We start from the raw sequence: 15696 nt of genomic DNA, 5'->3' as shown, positions 1-15696 counted from the left end.
CAAAAGATATTTTAATAAGTTTTCATAGTTTAAAAATTCTCGTTAAAATTAATTTTGTCCGTATTAGTTTTTATTTCTGGTTCACACCAATATACATTAGCTTTTATCTCCCATTAAAAACATTCGGCGCTAAATATGTGTATTGATATTAAGTTGTCGTTAAAGGGCATTGCATAGTGCAATGCCCCCAAAGCAACTTATAAACTTTGCATTATATGAATTTTGACTTTTTATGAAGTATCTGTCTTTTGATTTATTTTTTACGATTTAGATCATAATAAAATAATTCAAATTCTACCATAATGTTCAGTATATTATATATATTGAGCTTATAAAACATCAATATACATTATCAGCTATTATTCCATTTTCGAGAACTCTAATCTAAACAGAGCTAGAAATCATGGAGAGCTATTGCGCACATTAGGTTTTCAAGGACTTGGAATACCCACAATGCACTCTCGGTATTCGTCACTATCCTGAATTATTGTCGTTTGATCAGGAATTCGCACATTATTCCTGATTGGTATTTTGAAATAAGCTTACATTACGTGTTACAATTAGAATTTCTTTATTTATTTATGTAAATAAAAATACAAACATTTATGTATTCATTCTGAATTCGCGATAACATGTGTTATTCATTGATTCATTATTGTTATTTAAATTTGCTTGTTTAACATCAAATTAACCATTTCATAATTCAACCGCATCGTTTTGATTTTTTTTTAAAAGTTAATCGGCATCCTTGAAATAAAAAAGAATCCTACGACAACTTGGGGGGTAATTTTGTGTAGAAAAATTCATATATGTTGATATTAATTTTTTTTACACAAATGATATGATTAATAAATTAATATTAATGGATATTATGTTATTATATATTCATATAATTTGATGCAGAAACTGTAATAAACAATTGTAAAAAAGTTTATGCCTAAAAATACTCTCTAGTTTACATAGTTAATTCAGCCTGACTCTGTTAGAGATTCTGACGTTCGAATCAATAGAGCAACAGATAAAAAATGCGTTAATCCGAAACGAAAATATAAAGAAATTTTTAGTTTAAATCAACATGTTTAGTTATATGTTATTATACATTCATATGTTATATATTCTTTTTAATAAACTTCCAATGCAAATGGTTATTTCACCGCTCTAATGCACATTTTTATCTTAGATAATAAATAACTGTTTAGTTAAGGTAATTGAGCGAAAAGGGAGTTCATTTTTCTTGCCATATTGAATGAAAAGGATAGAAATTTATTTCACGTTGCAAACATAAAAAGAAAACAGTTATATACTATTTGTATGGCGCCAAACATGTTTACAATACTTTAAATGTTTATTTCAAAGAAGCTGCCCCAGTCGTAGCTATTTCTTGATATTGAATTCTTTGTAAGAGTAAACATTTCTTGTAGCAATAACAAAAGAGGTAACTATTCAAATCCCATTCTTCTCTTTAAGCCTATTTATTTAATGTTATTGCGTGCAAAATAAAGAATTTTAAAAAAAAATGGCTTAAATCTTTAAATGCAATATTTCGTTGTAAACATAAATTAAAATCGACCTTTGAAAATAACAAACATTTTTAAACAGCTTTTCAAGAAAGCAATATTTTTCATACGAGCAACAATTTCGTCACGCTTTTAAACTATTCCATGTACATCGCGAAGACTAACTCCTGCCATTAACTGAAAATAAACATGGGAGTCCGTCGCATACATATTTATTAGGAAGACTTGCAAATGAACCAAGGCATTACGATTGATTATGTTCTACGCATTACGAACTCTACAATAAAAGAGAAGGGTGTCCTTGCCAGCTACTGGGTGATACTAAAACAGCTTAAAACAATTTATTAAGGCTAACTGTTGGCACAAGCGCAGCACTTTAGAAAATTATATCTACAAGATCGAAATGCTACACAACAAATTGGTTGTTTGCGTGGAGAAAATCCTTTTTTTATTTCATCAATTTGGCAAAACAATACTTAGATATTTTTTTGTATTTTTATCGGTAATTCATCGATATTTCTAAATATACGTAATACGTATGTCAGAATTAATAATATTATTGTACTGTTAAAGAAATCAATATACTTTGTAGTGATGACTTTCCTTCCTTGACAATAAATAACAAATCGATCACTTTACAATTCCCACAAATCAATTCCTTTACAATCAAAATTAAAGAGAAGTTAAATGCTGCGTCACATTTAATCTACTCATTAAAATAAAATTTTGTCAAATATTAACATATGATTAAAATTAATTATAGAAATACTGAAAGTTAAATTCATGAACAAAATATGGTGAAGTAATGTTATTGATTTCCATTATGCATATAATATAATAAATTGTGCATTTTATAATGGACAGTTTGTATAATAAATTGTGCATTTTATTATATTGTTGTGATTGAAGTAATTGTGCAAGATGTAATAAAAAATTCATAGATAGATTCATAGATAAAATATTCATAGATGAGATAGATTCAGAATTCAAAATGAATGATAATATAATAATATAATATAAATAAATGATTAATTAATAAATTGAAGAGCAAAGCATTCTGAACTGATGTTATTGATTTCCATTATGAATAGATGATTCAAGATAAAAATAAAGTAATATTACATTAAAATTATGTATATAACATATGTTGAAATGATATATATCTATTACATATATGGCATAAATAACATATAAAATGTTTTATATCTTGGATAATGAACAGGTTATGCAAGACATAATAAAAAATTCAGGAAATAGAAGTATAACAAAGTTGATTATAGTATGATAATGTAACATAAGCAAATTATAAATACTTAAAGTTAAATTCGGAATAAAAACATTATGAATTAATGTTATGGATTTTCATTATGAAGGAGTTATGCAGAATGTAAAGAATTCATGAGTTTCAGAATTCAAAATAATAAAATAACATAAATAACTTATTAATATCAAAATTTCAAGCAAGAGCCAAACATTATGAACTAAAGTTATCGATTTTCATTATGAATATAACCTACTCAAAATGGTACGAGATATAATAAAACATTCAGGAAATTCGGAATTTAAAATACATTTTAAAAAATTAATATAATATAAATAACGTATTATAAATATTAATTGCTGAATTTAGGAACAAAATATTATGAACTAATGTTTTCAATTTCTATGATGGAAATGTTTTATTATATTTTCGATAAGAAATAGGTTATGTTAGACATAATTCGAAAATTCAATACCAAGAAGTGTAACGAAATAAATTATATCATGATAATATAACATTCACAAATTAAAATCCTAAAAGATAAGAATAAAAACATTATGAACTAATGTTACCGATTTCTATAATGAGTAAGCTGTACAAGAAATTAAAGGGGAAAGAAATAAAAGAAAAAAAATTATTAAAATGATATTACATAAATAAATTATAAATACTAAGCTATATTCGGGAACCAAATAATAATGTTATGGATTTTTATTTTTAATTGTACAAGATATAATCAAGAACTGAAAAGAAAGAAATAACAAAATAAATTAAAACATAATAATAAGCTATAAATAAAAAGTAATAAAAAATAGTTGTAATAATAAATAATAATTATAATAAGAGTAATACATAATAACATAAATACTGAGCTCGGGAGCAAGATATTGGGAACTACTGTTATCGAATTTCTGTCTGAACAGTTAATACAGAATATAATTTTGAAAAATTGAAACTTTTTTTATCATAATAATAAATAAATAAAATTATAAACACTTAAAGTTAAATCCGGGAGAAAAATATTATGAAGAAATGTTACCGATTTCCATTATGAATAGGTTATATATAATAAAGCTATAATTAAGTAACACAAATTATAAATACTAAAAAACTAAATTTGGGAGTAAAATATTATGTACTAAAAATATCGATTTCTGTTATAAATAAGTTACGTAGGATATAATAAAGAATTCATGAAAAATAAATACAACAAAAGATTTCTAAAATATCCTTTCAATCAGGCTAAAAATAACACCTCTCTCTTTTCCCTTCGGGAATTAATAAAGATAACTTCGAAACTTCAAAATGAAAGAGGTTTTTTTAATATGTTGCTATATGTATAATTTCAAGACAAAATTAAAATTATGTCTTAACAATTTGAAAACTTCTATGACACTATGTGCTCTTTAAGAATTAAATTTAGGTTTGAATCATCATATTTTTTATAAATCATCCTTATAGAAATTCTTTCTAGTCAAAATATTCAAAACTTATGTCTAGTCTTATGTCTTATAGTTATTATGTCTTCTGTTATTATGTCTTCTAGTCAAAATATTCAAATCTGATATTGTTTTTTAATATGAATCAGGTGAACAAAATAAAAAAAATTTAGCTTATAAAGTGTTATAATTAAAATATTTATTTTTAAGTATATTAGCGAATAATTTTTTAATATATGACTAGTGCCTACAACAGTAAATCCATTAATATCCATCATCTGTAAGATATTTAAATTTATAATTTTGAAAAGAAGTAAATTTATTCAAAAGCTTTATAGCCTCCACTTGTTTTACAAATTCAACAAAGTTGAATTCTTCTTTAGTGTAAAGCAAGAATTATGTATTTGCCTATAACTTCAATTAAATTTATAATTTGTCTTTGAGTGTCCTCAAAATATTAAAATTAAAATCTTTTTTCCTTCAACAGTGGGAGAAATTACGAAATATTCTAAATATGAAAAATTCCAGCCTAGAATATAATCATTGGTTTCATTGAAAAATAATAGGTAAGTCTGAATTCTTTTAGTCATTTTCGACAATGGACGGTATAGCTGCTTCCATTTACCGAAAACCGGGCAGAAATGAGAATTCAGTTCTCTCATGAGTTTAATAGTGTGCGGGAAAACATACCAGCCCATTATATTTTTTAATTTCTTTTTGCTCTCACCACCAGTTTTATAATCGTCGTTGAACAGCCGACCTATTTTTTGAGTTTACAGCAACTAATGTTCAACTCCGTAGCCTTATAATTTCAAACCCAATCCAGAAGACAGACAAGGGAGCTCCCGGATCAAGTATAGGAAGAAATTTGCTTTCGTGGATGATTTTTTTATGGAACTAATCCACATTTGTGTTATACAAAAAGGAAAAATCACGAACACCTCCCACGATTAGCCTGACAGCAAGAGGACCCTAACCCATGATCCGTCTATCAATGAGGATATTTTATGTTACTACTGTGGTCAGTACAAGCCGGATGGGGAATTGGTTACGACCAGCCATCCTTGGGATTTGAACCAGGGATAATGGGAGGCGAGTGCTCCATTCCCTGAGCCACCAGGTTGTGAATCTGCTCCTATTTTGTTCTGGCACCAGCCCTTTCTATATGATATACCGGGTATTCAAGTAATACCGATTTAAACCCGCTGACAGTTTTAAGTCGCTAATTACACATGTTAACTAAATAATCCTAAGAAAAAAACTGAGTTTTTTGAAGGAAAAAAAAATAGTTTAAAGTACATTTTATTGTATCATGTTTTTGATATTCAATATCTTTTTACCTTTTCGTAACTTTTAATAATTTTTATTTTATTCTCTTAAAATTAAGTAAGAAATGTAGAGATCAAATTCAAAGAGAGCAGACTCGAGAGAGGCTAGAGTTTATAAGTAGCTGTTGAATCAGCGGTGATGATACTGAAATAATTCATCAATATATTTTGTAATACTTTCTGTTTCCAAATTCCCTTAGTTTTCCAAGATTTCACCTAAAAAGCTGGTTTTGCATCTAGTCTGGTAAATTATTTTATGAAAAGAAAAATGTACATTTTGTTTTAAATTTTTTTAAAATCTAAATGGTCAACAATATAGTGCTTTAATATTCCTTTCTATTTACTACTTTTAGAATATTAAATCTGATAAAACAAGCTAAACTTCTGAACAATTGATCTGAAGAAATTCGATAAAAGAATGATAATTTTTGACATATTTCTTATAACTTTCAAGATACCTGTGTGCAGTTCTGAAAATAGGCATACAATTATTATTACATAAATATATGCCACTTTTTATTATTAATATTGATGTATTGAACTGGCTAAATTATTATGAATTTAGTGCTCTCAATAGTTTAATGGTCATATAAGAAGAAGAAAAAATCCTTAGCTCTTAAACAATTTTTACTAACATTTCTCTATTAAGACTTTTAAAATATTTTTAGAACTTCCTGTTGCCTAGATAAAGTTTGATTTAATAAATTTTTATTAACAGAATCTTTTATTTTATATTAATACGATAAGTAGGTGCAAAAGAATTATCTACTTTTATTGTCTATTCCAGAATAAAATTATTTTTAAAAAAGATTATTCAGACTATTATAACAACACGTGCACAACTAGCCATTTTGTCGAAATCATACATTGTTTAAATTAATGTTATAAACCTGTGTCGTAAACATTAGGGTTCTGTTTTTAAATTATATATTTTAAGCATGCTGATGAATTCTTTAAAAATAATTCATGGCTTTCAAAAGAATTATTTCCAAGCAAATATTATTGTAAACTTAAAAATCGGGATAAGAGCAAATTCTTCCAGTAAGAATACGTTGTAACCATGATCCACAATATTTTAGTCTATATAAAAATTAAATCCTAAATATAAACTCAGTGGGAGTCATAAATTAATATTTAATCGTGGAAGAAACAATAACACCATCGAAATCTAAACAGTTATTATTGAAGATGGCTGCTTTATTTTTATTTCTTTATAACTATCGTAGATCAACAGAACCAATATCGAGTTTACGTCTACCAGTGTTCAATTTCGTGGCCTTGTAATTTTGAACCCGATCCAGAAGACAACGGAATTCCTTAGTCTATTATTGGGAGAATATTACCTTTGTGGAAGACTTTTTGATTGAACTAACCAGCCTTTAAGTTACATGGAGAGGAAATTCATGAAAACTGCTCATGATTAGCATGATGGTAAGAGGACTCTAATCTGCGTACCACCGAGGATATTTTACGTTTGCAAAGTAGTCTGGTGTGGAATTTGTATCGACTAACCATCGATGGGAGTCGAAATCGGGTCACCTTAATGTACGGCAAACGCTCTATTCCTTGAGCCACCCCGGATCTGGGGAAGGGGATAGTACAAAACATAAACACCTGTTTAATTGTCAGTTGAAATTTAGAACAATCGTTTTTAAACTCCTTTTTTTCTATGGCAATGAAATAAGTTCTGATGTTTTAAATCCCACTCTCTCTCCATAGTGATTCGTCATAACATTTTTTGTTTTACCCTAATTTTATATTAATTTTATATTAGGTTTTGATCCCCTATGTGCATTTCTCTCACCTCAACATTCGCAAGGATTCTATAGCATATATATTCAAGGCGGTAATTACGGACAACTCTATCCGCATTTTATTACGGATAGCAGTAAAGATGCTTCATATGTTGCTATTTGGCCAACGATGAAAGCACTGAAAATGTTTTGCGCCTCTTTCTTTGAGTGGTACAAAGAAAAATATATAAACTATTATCTACGCCAAACGCACTTATTAAGTCACGTAAACATAAGTATCAAAACAAATTTTCCACGCCAAGATTCTCGCCATTGTTTGTTACCCTTTTACGAAAACCCCATTAAAAATAGAGGAATTACGTAGCTTAACTTCCTATACCGGCTGCGTTTATTTTCAGCAATTATCGGAGAAAGAGCGAAAGCATTTACAAGGAATTCGCATTAAATCAAAACAATGTATTCTGCAGGGTTTGAAGACAGTAAACTACCCTTTTAGAGCTGAGGAAATTATTGGACTTAGATAGATGTTTCGGTGGAATGCCCGGCCATAGGCAGCACTTTAAATGATTTCTAAGCCCTTCTTCAGAGCAGGGTTTTATGTAAACTCAACCCTTAGATCTCAAGTGGTTTCATGGCTAGGAATTGCAAGATGCAAACTGTGGTTTAAGCGATATAACATCACGTTTGAAGTGGGCTATCAAGTTTCTGCGAATCGCAGTGATAATTACTCACTTTTAATTGCGTTAAAAGGGAATGATGAACACGGGTAATTATATCAGTATACCGCGATTTATCTTTAAAGTTGCACATTTCTATCCTAGTTTTGCATAAATTTTCCTTAAAATATAAAAAATGGCACATATAAGGAACCCTATTATGTTTTTATCGCAGAATTTGCAACGTAATATGATTTTTGGAACAATGTTTTAGAAATGTCCTAATATTAGCTAATTAAATTTAGTCTATATTTTTCTTTATTGTGTTTAAAGATTTTAAAATAGTCTGATGAAAACGGGTAATTATTTAATTATACCATGAAACTAGCGAATATCCTATCAGAGTTTTGCATTAATTTTCTTTAAAATAGAAAAGGTACAAATATGGAACCTTGTTAGTTTTATTATTATTACAGAGTTAGAAACATAGTTTTAATATTTTTGGACATTATTTTAGAAATTTCAGAATTTTAGTTAAACTGAAACTCGAAATTAAACTCAGTGGCGCGACAGCCTAAAGAGGGCCTAAGACCAATTATGTCAATCTTGACTTGGACTCTGGGGTGTAATGCTCCGATTGGGTGATCATCCGAGAGCGGAACCGCCTGTGAGTCCCCAAGCATTCTTGCAACTCATTTTTCGACTAACTGAATGAATGAAAGATTGAATAACTCGTGCTCGGGCCGAGAATAGAACCCCGCACCTGTGAAACTGGTGTGTGAAGCACTACCACAGAATTTTAGTAAACCTAATTTAATTTGTCTGTAAATTAACTGCAATGCGCAAAAAAAGTATTTAGTGAGAAACACACATTCCGAAACTGAAGTAGATTTCAAATAAGCGAACTATGTGCCTAATTACCTGAAATACTACATTCTGAGCCTTGGTGGCTCAGAGGATAGAACGTTCACCTTCTAATGAGGTGAGCCGAGATCGAATCCCAGCGATTGCTGGTTGAATCGAACTCTGCCCCGGCCTAACACAGGCCACAGTGCTGACGTAAAATATCCTAGGTGGTAGACGGATCATGGGTTAGAGTCCCTTGCCGTCAGAGGTTTTTGTGGTATTCCTCTACATGTAGCGGAAATGTGTATTAGTTCCATCAAAAAGTTCTCCGCGAAAGCAAATTTCTCCCAATACTTGATCCAGAAGTTCCCTTTTCTTCTAGTTGGGGTTCAAAGTTACAGGACTACGGACTTGAGCACTGGTAATCGTAAATCCAAAATTGGGTCTGCTGTTCAACGGTGGTTATAAATAAAAATTAAAAAAAACTACATTTTTATCTCTACTCTTACCTCTTGGAAATCACCCCAGGCTGTAGAGGTGGAGCGGCATCAAATGTAAGGTCATTAGATAGGCTTTTTCAAAATATTTTTTGCTGTTTCGTTATGACGTCTCAAGATGTCTCTGTTTTAAACCATTTAAAAATTGTGATTACAGCACTGTCACATTTACACTTGACGTGACAATTTAATCTTTTATTTACATCTAATTTTCTTTTAACTATACTCGTTTTTTTATATAGCAGCTTATATTTATTTTAACTTTCTGTTCGACCTTTCTCGTGGACAACGCGGTCATCGCACTTCCTGTGAGAAGAGTTACCCCTCTATACCAGCCTTTCTTTTTTCTTCCTTTAATTTTTTAAGGGGGCTTACTAACCAATCTCTTCCACTTGACATTCAAACTCTCCTCCCCTTTAAATTTTAATTGGCTATCACCTTTCTGGTCCTACACCAGTTAGCGAATTTTTTTAAGACACAAAAACACATGTACAAAAACACATTTATGTTCTACGTCCTTTTCTTAGCCTATAATTTTAATTAAACCCATGAAAATTGATTTTTGTAAAGTAAGTACCTTCATTCTTACCTTTAATTTTTTTTAACGTTGAAGACCTTCTCAAGTTTAAGCTTTCCTTTTCTATTTTATTCAACGGTTAAAATACTCGTTCTTTTGCATTTCACTTTTATGCATGACGCCTTCTTTCTTTTCATTCTCTTGTCACCCATTTCTTTTAAAGGCATTTCTTGTTATGGGTTATTATTTGATCTCTCTTTGGAAACATCACTAAGTTGCGTTGAATGATATATATATATATATATATATATATTCAACACATATACAACATATTAATTAAGGTTGTTTGAAGGCATTCCTTAAAAACGTATTAATACCTGATATATCTTTATATCAGATATAAAAACTATTTTGGTCATATTTTCTCGAGACTACATATATTTATATGTACATTTTTTTTGTCATACATNTGCATGATATATATATATATATTTGGTGATACCAATTTGTTCAAACCTCACCTTTAAACCTTTTGGGTTATTGTTATCCTATGATAACATTGTACAACCACTTTCCTTAACGATCACATTCCCCTTAATTTAATTACTTTTTATCCCATTTTCGGCCTATATTTATATATTATGAATTTCAATCAATCATTGTACGTTTTTTTTATCATGACTATATCCAAATACAAATATATGTACACTTTCCTAATTTCAACCCATCATCATTATCTATTTTCAATATAAATAAGTATTACTTTCATTCGCGCACCATAAAATTTTATTATATTTTTCAATGTAACAAGCACCATCTGAGAGAAAAATATAAAAATCTATCTGCTAGATTGAACTTTTTTCTGCATTTTCCGTATCAACAATTAAAATTGGTTCCAATTTAAACTAAAGTTTCCCCACGACAACCCCTGAGAGTGACTTTGTGGTGGTAAAAAGAGAATTTGAACATCAATGCATGCATTTTTCGAAAAAACTTCACATGTGCGTTGTTAACTTTTGATCCAATTTGTATTTCCCTACATAATTGATTGTTTCCCTAATTTTGGACATTCTATTAATTATAGTTTTTTAATAAAATTATTTAAAAATTTTCCAAAAATCTTTCATATTTGCTATTAAAATATTTTAAATCTTAAAAAAATTTTGGGTTTAGTTATTCTTCTTCTTCCTTTCAAATCCCCATTTCTAGCCTAGCTAGACAAGGTCCATGAGATTGTTCACCTTCAAAAAGTCTAAAACAAGGGTCTTTCAATTAGGTCTTGTTTTAAAAGACCGAGGCAGTCCAGTAGACGTTCAGGGGATGCCTGGGCCGAAGAGCACTTGGTACAGAGGGCAAAGCACTTTTCTCCTCCAGAGTACCTCAGTGATTTGGGTTTAGTTATTAAAGCGTCTGGCCGCAATTTTAAGTTATTAACTAACAGAAATATTCTTAAAATAACAACAAATGTAGCCATTTAGATTAAATGTAAATTAAACTATTCCTTTCCACGCTAACTGTTCCAATTACACATTTAATAATCCAAAACCTTTGTACTTACCTATTTCTAAATATAGAAACCAAATTCTTAAGACATTTTTATTATTGCGAAACTCGTCTTCCGCTATGTACTTGAAAAATACTTCATAAAAAAAACAAATCCAAGTACAAAATTAAATTACACCAAAATTCTTTCTTTAATAAAAGTCCTTACTATGCCACGTCAATGATTAATCTATAACTTGAATCTAAAGTTAAATAATTTGAAGAAGATATTTAAATTTTCACTAGCAATCAATCATCAAGTATTGATATGAATGATAGAGTTTCTGGACTGCGAAACAAAATCAGCAGACAAAAGTAAAACTGATTCAGAGTATTTAACCAGAACATAGGATCATTAATACGTTTACACGGATCTAGAAAACATCTAATATATATAATTCTCTTACGTGGCTCCCAAATTTCGGCTGTATTTCTTTTCCGCCGGTGGCAACGTTTGCTTTGTTTTGTTTACGTTACTATTTCTCTTACACGGCGAATCGACCAATGATTGCCGCTAAAAATTTCATATGCAAAATCTAGCTGAGGTAGTTCAACATATAGCGCTTTTAAAAACGGAAATAACCAGAGAGCATCAGTTGCGGCAATCTCATACTATTAAGCTAGGCAGAAGTGAGCAGTCTTTGTCGATTGATCTCTATTTTAGTATTTTGTCGAAAGCGCTTTTTTTTCACGAATTTACATATTACGAATTTATTTGACGATTTTTGATTTATATTACGAATTATACTATAGCACATTTCTAATAGGTTTAACGAATTACATGTCATTTATTTGAATTCAAATGTATTTTAATGACTTAGTATTTACTAAAAAGATGTAATTTTTTTTAAAAAAAAGTTTTTATATGGATTTGAATGATTGTTTCGATTTCTTAGAATTTTGTGCATTTGCAATGTACCTAAGTTAGTAACGAGGGAAGCGAGCTTGGTTTGCGAAGCAAACCATATAAGATTGCGTAGCAATTTTCTAGGATTGGCGAGCGTTGGCGAGCAGGGGGCGTAGCCCACTATCCTTAAAAGAAACGCTTACTTCAGCACTTTGGATGGCACTGTTAAAATTAGACGTTTAAAAAAAATCATTTAAGGTATTTTTACCCTATTAATAGGTAAAAATTATCATTTTCATTATGAATTTATTTGAAGCATGAACGATGAATATACACACAAATGGAGTTATAAATGTTTCCTGAGAAAAGTGGTAAAAGTTTGCTGAGAATTGAAAAAGCACATGAACGCATTTGGCTATAATAACCTAAATAATTAGTCTTTTTATCTTTATGTTTAACACTTGTTAATTCCACAAGAACTCCTATTAACTTCCCCCGTTGAAAGGACATACGCCTTTTTCGCTGACTCCAGTTTTTCTTTAGCCTCGAACAGAAGCATCAAAACTCCCCGGAAGAAGCAACAAAATTAATTTATATTGATGGCGAGTTTTTAATAAAATTATACGATATTCAACAAAAATGTCTATTAGATTCCCCTGATTAGAAGGTCATGTGATCCATTTGCTATTCAGCTGACGCCACTCCTGCTCTTAATGGATTTTATCAGGTATCTAAAATCAATAAAGATCATCTAATGCCCTTGTATTAAGAGCAAACTCATAAGTAACTTAATTAAATGCAAATGAAATACAATTAGAATATTCATTTCTAATGTAGGATGAGAAAAGTTACTTGGTTTATTCTAGATTAATATTTGACCTGTTTGTAAATATTTAATTGTCCGGAGCTTCTAAAGCAGATATTCATTATGAAACTCAAACATAGCCTAAATCATCTTGCAAAACAGGAAGCTGTTGAATGGGTTCCATTGATTCCAATTCAAATAAGATTCCTATTAATGGGAAAGAGACCTTTCGGACGCTACTAGGCATTATAGTTGGAAGCAAGCTTTACAATACACGTATCAACATGTTATGTGATGAATAGTTAACGGAAGTTCCGCGTTTAAGAGATCGATATATGTCACCGTGACGTAATCACAGGATGATATATTTTCCCACAGGAAATTTCTGGATAATATGCTATCATTATGTCTAAGAATACTTTTGAACTATTAAGTGATTAATTGTATTTTTAATTTTATTAAAAGTTTATATTAATATTATTTGTAATGTTTAATTTATCGTTTAAATTAGTACAATGTAATGAGTTATATAGTTTGTGCTAGTCGTAGATGAGTGCATGTAAGAAATTTATTGTTAGTTTCATTTTTGTGGGAGTGAATATTAAAGCTGTAGTTAACGGTTTAATGTCACGTAGTTATATAGTCCGCTTATCCCATAAAATGAAAATAAAAAACTGAACTAAATACAGTTGTTGTGACATTAAACTGCCCATTAAGGGTCTATTGTATCCGTCCTTGGTTTTCATATCACAGCTAAAGGGAAAGAAACTTTAGTTTTAATCATGCAAATGTGAGTCTTGAAATAAACATTTTGAGAGATGCATGTTAATACATATATATATATAAACATAAAGATAGTAACTAAATTTTTTGCATTCGTTAAGAAATTCGCTCAAAAATAGTTTTCTCATTCTTCAGAAAGATTTGTTTCCACCAAAAATATTCCTTTTAGAAAAAATGGACCCAAAATAGCATCCAGAGCAAATTTGGTGTCAAAATTTCGGATTATCCTAAGATAATCTAATCCCTCGGAAATAAAACATTTNATATAGATAGATAGTATATACATACTAGGGGACTCCCTGTTCGCAACCGCTCACCAACCCCGATGATTGCTTAGCAATAATTGTTTTTCTTGCCAGAAAACAGCTTTTCTTCTAAAATTAAAATTATTCACTTAATACATATGTACTAAAAGGAATTCTGTTTACTTACGCTTGCGCATCTACTTCCCACGTCCGAATATTACTATCTATTAGTATTCTACACATTTAGATCTCTTGGTGAACAGAAGTGATTTTTCGAAGTAATCATTTTTTAAAGTAACATTTATATTCTTATAACATTATATTGTTCAAACAAATTTGAGTTCACAACCATAATTTAGAATTTTCGCTAATAATAGCAGTACTGGAAAATAGTTTTAAATTCTTCCTCTTCTTCTTCAGCACGACAGCCCCTTACAGGCCTTGGCTGCCTCAACCACGCGTAGCCTCCAACGCCTCCTATCCATGGCGACTTTTTTCCAGTTGTTAATCTTTATTACTTTAAGAACTTTAGTAGAGTCATCCTGCCATCTAGTTGGAGGTCATCCTCTGGCCCGAGATCCTGAACTTTAAATTAGGGATACAAAAATATTTAAAGGAAAACAATACCTTTACGACTTTTGTTAATTTTATGATTATGACAACCAAAACAATTAGAAATGAATGAGGAAAAACTGGACCCTGCCTCGTAATTTTTTGGACAATAGAAATGCACGAACAAAAATGGAAAACTCTGACATCATTATTAGACATACTCAAAATTAGAGCCCCTTAATTAGACAGTATAGATAGTATAGGAGCCTTACTCAAAATAAAATAAGAATCGCTGCTCAGCATTTGATGGTAAGTTGAGTTGTAACATCTTAGGGCCTGGTTTCTTAGGACAGGACGCCGTCAGCTGGAAATCAGCGCTAACCTCTGATTGGTCCATTTGTAAGTTTGATAGTATACGTCATCGAACGCTCATCTTGAACTACAATTGCCGTCCAACTCAACTGCAGTTGGATTACAACGTGACGTTAACCACAGAAGCAATGGCGGACAACATCCAACAGCAACTTGAAATCAGCCAAGATTTTGATTTTGACATTAAACACAGCTTCTTCGTTAAACATAGCACTCTTCATTTAACTCATCTATAATGTGTTTTTTCTTGGACAAAGTCATTATTTGTTTTCTAAAACACTGGTCGACAATAACAAAATCAATGCAAATTCAAAATAAATATTTGTTTACGTTATAACGCATGAGCAATGAGAGATAATGTCTGCGTTGGACCGACTGCTCAAGCTGAGCTAACAAAAAAGTATTTTTTTAGCGTCAGCTCTACGTCAACTTTCCGCTGACGCCCAGATAAGGCGCTAGTTCTAGGAAACCAGGCCTTGAGCTAACAAAACAGTATTTTGTTGGCGTCAGCGGGACGTTGACGTCCCGCTGAAACTCAGATAAGGCGCTTGTCCTAAGAAACCAGACCTTTAGCAAGAAGCATTATTAAAAATTATTACTTTTTCTCACACATGCGTTCTCAATTTTAATTGACTGTTTTGTGCGCTACTAACTGCAAGTGTTCTGTGATTGGCTGTGTGTTATCATTTCACTCTCTTCATATATATATATATATATATATATATATATATATAT

At 30.3% G+C, this 15696-nt stretch overlaps 1 protein-coding gene across 2 annotated transcripts in view; it reads left to right on the top strand.

Annotated features, from left to right (window-relative positions):
• The window catches only part of LOC107450287 (5-hydroxytryptamine receptor 2C), a 400340-nt gene that overhangs the window by 233819 nt on the left and 150825 nt on the right, over positions 1-15696 (top strand). For both annotated transcript variants that reach the window (XM_071180097.1, XM_016066045.3), the window contains one exon: positions 4705-4783. The gene's annotated coding sequence lies outside the window, so the exon portion shown is untranslated. The remainder of the gene's footprint in view (positions 1-4704; positions 4784-15696) is intronic.

Source organism: Parasteatoda tepidariorum, chromosome 4 (genome assembly GCF_043381705.1).
Source record: "Parasteatoda tepidariorum isolate YZ-2023 chromosome 4, CAS_Ptep_4.0, whole genome shotgun sequence".
In the NCBI taxonomy this organism is placed as follows: Eukaryota; Metazoa; Arthropoda; class Arachnida; order Araneae; family Theridiidae; genus Parasteatoda; species Parasteatoda tepidariorum.
This window is presented reverse-complemented; position numbering and strand designations above follow the sequence as displayed.